At 54.8% G+C, this 5,929-nt stretch overlaps 2 long non-coding RNA genes across 2 annotated transcripts; both read left to right on the plus strand.

Moving 5' to 3' along the window:
• The first annotated feature begins 692 nt into the window (after positions 1-692).
• LOC131579344 (uncharacterized) lies at positions 693-5,696 on the plus strand. The gene is made up of 3 exons (XR_009277678.1): positions 693-841; positions 925-1,004; positions 4,522-5,696. It is a non-coding gene; the product is annotated as an uncharacterized LOC131579344 (long non-coding RNA).
• On the plus strand, positions 1,246-4,443 carry LOC131579345 (uncharacterized). Its single transcript, XR_009277679.1, has 4 exons — positions 1,246-2,181; positions 3,977-4,018; positions 4,113-4,281; positions 4,365-4,443. It is a non-coding gene; the product is annotated as an uncharacterized LOC131579345 (long non-coding RNA).
• Positions 5,697-5,929: the final 233 nt, after the last annotated feature.

Here is a 5,929-nt window from a genome sequence, read left to right on the forward strand (position 1 = left end):
TCTTGGCAGCTGCTGGAGTTTGTCATTCCATCAGCATCTTCTTCCTCCCGGGTTCTGCGAGCTTCATCACCTCGCCTTCATTGTCTTCCGGCTCATCTCATTCCGCGTTCTCTCGGTCCTTGCGGCCATTCTTGTGGCCCAGAGTTTTGTCTCCCCGTTGTGTCCCCTTGTCTGTTGTCTTGTGTGTCACGGGTGTCTGGGTGTAGTTGTCCTGGAGCTGCTCTGTCCTGCTGCCCAGCCTGGGTGTAGGTGTGAAGGGACAAGTCCCAGGCCCCTGTAATTTGAAATTTGTCATGTAGGGCATAGTTGGAGTCTAGCGGGTGTTCCTAGATTGACACAAGATGTCTGGAGCTGTGAAGTTACCCTGCAGCACTTTGACTTTTGTCTCAGCTTTCTTTCAGATGCAGACGGATGAAATCGGTGGCAGAGCGCCCCATCCAGGGTAAGGGGGTTCCCGCGAGAAGGTAAGTCAATGTTTGTCTTTGCAGGGCAACTGGAACCGGTCACTGTGTTACAGGTCTCCTCTTTGTCTTTATTTTTAGGAAGTGAAGCTGGCTATCAGCAGTCAAGGCGAAGCGGGCAAGGTGAGCGTTGACTGGTGGAGGGAAGCTGTTGTTATTGCTGGGCTCTCAGTTTCTGGTGCAATGCCAAGTGTCCCATCTTGTTTGTGTGCTTTAGGCGGTCCAGTCGCATTTCGCCGAGACGTCCTCCCCAACCGGCCGGCACAGCTGCTTCACCACTCCCGTGAGCCCTGCGGAAGCGTTACAGGACCGTGTGACGGAGCCTTTTCCACGTAAAGGGGCCGTGTGGGTGGCCTTCAGGAACGGGCCGAGGGGTTGCCGTGAGTTGGGGATGTCGGGAGGAGGAGCGAGTGCCTGTTCAAGTTTCAGCAATGCTGCATCACTTTGTCTTCTCTTAACTCAGGTGCGCCCTGCGATGACGGCGTCTGGCTCCCGGCGTGGCCGAAGCGCGCGGCCTCAGGACGTGGCCGTTCACAGGAGACCGTGAGTCGCGGAATTGTCGGGTTTTGGCTGATGGCGTGCAGAGATCAGCCTCTGATTTTGTGTTTTATTTATTGTAGCTGACCGAGAGACGGCAGCCTGGCGATGGCAGGAACTTCCCGGATGGCGAGGCGGCCTTCCTTGGCGCTCCATGTGGACCCTCCCCGCTGGGCATCCGAGAACTGAGTCGGAGGCTGCGAATTGCAGAGGGGCTGAAAGCGGGGTGCCGGGTCGGGACTCGTGACCTGGGATTATGGAGTCAGCTTTGGGGACGGGGAGGTCCAGGCTGTGGCCCCTTAGGCCACGTGAAGGGAGAGCCTCACATTTGTTCACAGTGCTGAGGTGTGCAGGACGGAGCAGCCCCAGGGCGTGTTGTATCACTTGTCCGTCGTGCCTTCTGTGTCTTTTGTGCCTCTCGTGTTGTACGTGCCTCGCCTTATCTCTTCTGGGGGCTTACCAGAAACCCCGGCGTCGCTCCTCGCATCTCTGATCTCTGGGCTCCTCAGCCCGACGCCATCGAAGCTTTGCCTCTGGAGCTCTCAGAGGCCTTGGAATCGCGTCTCTCTTTTAAAAGCATCCGATCGGATGTCTTTTAGAGGTCTTGTTCCGAGCTGTGTCAACAGCCGTGCGCCGCGAGGATCCATTGTTGCGGCTTAGGTCTTGAAGAAACGCAAAGATTGGTAGGGGACTGTGGCCCTCAGATTCTCGGGCATCCGTCTTGGCTGTTGCTGGAGTTTGTCATTCCGTCAGCATCTTCTTCCTCCCGGGTTCTGCGAGCTTCATCAGCTCGCCTTCATTCTCACCCGGCTCATCTCGTTCCGCGTTCTCTCGGTCCTTGCGGCCATTCTTGTGGCCCAGAGTTTTGTCTCCCCGTTGTGTCCCCTTGTCTGTTGTCTTGTGTGTCACGGGTGTCTGGGTGTAGTTGTCCCGGAGCTGCTCTGTCCTGCTGCCCAGCCTGGGTGTAGGTGTAAAAGGCCAAGTCCCAGGCCCCTGTAATTTGAAATTTGTCATGTAGGGCATAGTTGGAGTCTAGCGGGTGTTCCTCAATGGACACAAGATATCTGGAGCTGTGAAATTACCCTGCAGCACTTTGACTTTTGTCTTAGCTTTCTTTCAGATGCGGACGGATGAAATCGGTGGCAGAGCGCCCCATCCAGGGTAAGGGGGTTCCCGCGAGAAGGTAAGTCAATGTTTGTCTTTGCAGGGCAACTGGAACCGGTCACTGTGTTACAGGTCTCCTCTTTGTCTTTATTTTTAGGAAGTGAAGCCGGCTATCAGCAGTCAAGGCGAAGTGGGCAAGTTGAGCATTGACCGGTGGAGGGAAGCTGTTGTTATCGCTGGGCTCTCAGTTTCCGGTGCAGTGCTAAGCCTCCCATCTTGTTTGTGTGCTTTAGGCGGTCCAGTCGCATTTCACCGAGACGTCCTCGCCAACTGGCCGGCAGAGCTGTTTCGCCGCTCCCGTGAGCCCTGCGGAAGCGTTATGGAACCGTGTGACGGAGCCTTTTCCACGTAAAGGGGCCGTGTTTGTGGCCTTCAGGAACGGGCCGAAGGGTTGCCGTGAGTTGGGGATGTCGGGAAAAGGAGCGAGGGTCCCTTTGAGTTTCAGCAATGCCACATCACTTTGTCTTCTCTTAACTCAGGCGCGCCCTGCGACGACAGCGTCCGGCTCCCGGCGTGGCCGAAGCGCGTGGCCTCAGGACGTGGCCGTTCGCAGGAGACCGTGAGTAGCGGAATTGTCGGGTTTTGGCTGATGCCCTGCAGAGATCAGCCTCTGATTTTGTGTTTTATTTATTGTAGCTGACCGAGAGACGGCAGCCTGGCGATGGCAGGAATTTCCCGGATGGCGAGGCGGCCTTCCTTGGCGCTCCATGTGGATCCTCCCCGCTGGGCATCCGAGAACTGAGTCGGAGGCTGCGAATTGCAGAGGGGCTGAAAGCGGGGTGCCGAGTCGGGACTCGTGACCTGGGATTATGGAGTCAGCTTTGGGGACGGGGAGGTCCAGGCTGTGGCCCCTTAGGCCACGTGAAGGGAGAGCCTCACATTTGTTCACAGTGCTGAGGTGTGCAGGACGGAGCAGCCCCAGGGCGTGTTGTATCACTTGTCCATTGTGCCTTGTGTGTCTTTTGTGCTTCTTGTGTTGTACGTGCCTCGCCTTATTTCTTCTGGGCGCTTACCAGAAACCCCGGCGTCACTCCTCGCATCTCTGATCTCTGGGCTCCTCAGCCCGACACCATCAAAGCTTTGCCTCAGGAGCTCTCAGAGGCCTTGGAATCGCGTCTCTCTTTTAAAAGCATCCGATCGGATGTCTTTTAGAGGTCTTGTTCCGAGCTGTGTCAACAGCCGTGCGCCGCGAGGATCCATTGCTGCGGCTTAGGTCTTGAAGAAACGCAAAGATTGGTAGGGGACTGTGGCCCTCAGATTCTCGGGCATCCGTCTTGGCAGTTGCTGGAGTTTGTCATTCCGTCAGCATCTTCTTCCTCCCGGGTTCTGCGAGCTTCATCAGCTCGCCTTCATTCTCACCCGGCTCATCTCGTTCCGCGTTCTCTCGGTCTTTGCGGCCATTATTGTGGCCCAGAGTTTTGTCTCCCCGTTGTGTCCCCTCGTCTGTTGTCTTGTGTGTCACGGGTGTCTGGGTGTAGTTGTCCCGGAGCTGCTCTGTCCTGCTGCCCAGCCTGGGTGTAGGTGTAAAAGGCCAAGTCCCAGGCCCCTGTAATTTGAAATTTGTGATGTAGGGTGTAGTTGGAGTCTAGAGGGTATTCCTAGATGGATGCAAGATGTCTGGAGCTGTGAAGTTACCCTGCAGCACTTTGACTTTTGTCTTAGCTCTCTTTCAGATGCGGAAGGATGAAATCGGTGGCAGAGCGCCCCATCCAGGATAAGGGGGTTCCCGTGAGAAGGTAAGTCAATGTTTGTCTTTGCAGGGCAACTGGAACCGGTCACTGTGTTACAGGTCTCCTCTTTGTCTTCATTTTTAGGAAGTAGAGCTGGCTATCAGCAGTCAAGGCAAAGCGGGCAAGGTGAGCATTGACTGGTGGAGAGAAGCTGTTGTTATCGCTGGGCTCTCAGTTTCTGGTGCAACGCCAAGCCTCCCATCTTGTTTGCGTGCTTTAGGCAGTCCAGTCTCTTTTCGTTGAGACCCCCTCGCCAACCGGCCAACACGCCTGCTTCGCCTCTCCCGTGAGCCCTGCGGAAGCGTTACGGGACTGTCTGATGAAGCCCTGGCCTTTTCTACTTAAAGGGGCCGTGTGGGTGGCCTTCAGGAACGGGCCGAGGGGTTGCCGTGAGTTGGGGATGTCGGGAGGAGGAGCGAGGGTCCCTTTGAGTTTCAGCAATGCCGCATCACTTTGTCTTCTCTTAACTCAGGCGCGCCCTGCGACGACGGCGTCTGGCTCCCAGCGCGGCCGAAGCGCGCGGCCTCAGGACGCGGCCGTTCACAGGAGACCGCGAGTCGCGGAATTGTCGGGTTTTGGCTGATGCCCTGCAAAGATCAGCCGCTGATTTTGTGTTTTATTTATTGTAGCTGACAGAGAGACGACAGCCTGGCCATGGGAGGAAGTTCCCAGATGGCGAGCTGGCCTTCGTTGCCGCCCCATGTGGATCCTCCCCGCCGGGCATCTGAGAGCTGAGTCGACGGCTACGACCCACAGAGGGGACGAAAGCGGAGTGCCAGGTCCGGACTTGTGACCTGGGATTTTTGAGTCAGCTTTGGGGACGGGGAGGTCCAGGCTGTGGCCCTTTAGGCCTCATGAAGGGAGAGCCTCGTTTTTGCTCACAGTGCTGAGGTGTGCAGGACAGAGCAGTCCCGGGGTGTGTCATGTCACTTGTCCATCGTGCCGTCTGTGTCTTTTGTGCCTCTCGTGTTGTACGTGCCTTGCCTTATGCCTTCCAGGGGCTTACCAGAAACCCCGGCATCATTCCTCGCATCTCCCATTTCTGGCTTCCTCGGCCTGGCACCATCGAAGCTTTGCATCGGGTGCTCTCAGGGGCCTTGGCATTGCATCTCTCTTTTAAAAGCATCCGATCGGATGTCTTTTAGAGGTCTTGTTCCGAGCTGTGTCAACAGCCGTGCGCCGCGAGGATCCATTGTTGCGGCTTAGGTCTTGAAGAAACGCAAAGATTGGTAGGGGACTGTGGCCCTCAGATTCTCGGGCATCCGTCTTGGCAGTTGCTGGAGTTTGTCATTCCGTCAGCATCTTCTTGCTCCCGGGTTCTGCGAGCTTCATCAGCTCGCCTTCATTCTCACCCGGCTCATCTCGTTCCGCGTTCTCTCGGTCCTTGCGGCCATTCTTGTGGCCCAGAGTTTTGTCTCCCCGTTGTGTCCCCTCGTCTGTTGTCTGGTGTGTCACGGGTGTCTGGGTGTAGTTGTCCCGGAGCTGCTCTGTCCTGCTGCCCAGCCTGGGTGTAGGTGTAAAAGGGCAAGTCCCAGGCCCCTGTAATTTGAAATTTGTAATGTAGGGTGTAGTTGGAGTCTAGAGGGTGTTCCTCGGTGGACACAAGATATCTGGAGCTGTGAAGTTACCCTGCAGCACTTTGACTTTTGTCTTAGCTTTCTAAGCATTACATTATTCACTGCCCGATGTGGGGTTCAAAAGAGTAAGAAAAACCTATACTAATTACATTGTATTGGTACTTCCTGTGTGTTGGGCAAAAGGACTGTGGGATAAAGGACTTTGTAATGGTGTTCCTTAAGTTCATGTCTCTCAGGGTGGAGGCCTTCATGTGGTTCTAGTCTCTGAGCTTTTTTTGAGGTTTTAATCTACTTGTCCAGAAATGGATTACTTGTATTTATTTCTATTTTATGGCTATCTATCTATCTTCATTTGTTTATTATAGATGTGTATATTTTCATTTCTATATTATTCATTTAAATGCCATGCCTGTAAGTAAATAAAAAACAATAAGTCCCTTGATTTAAATATTTTTCATAC

The sequence above is a fragment of the Poecile atricapillus genome, chromosome 4, assembly GCF_030490865.1.
Source record: "Poecile atricapillus isolate bPoeAtr1 chromosome 4, bPoeAtr1.hap1, whole genome shotgun sequence".
In the NCBI taxonomy this organism is placed as follows: Eukaryota; Metazoa; Chordata; class Aves; order Passeriformes; family Paridae; genus Poecile; species Poecile atricapillus.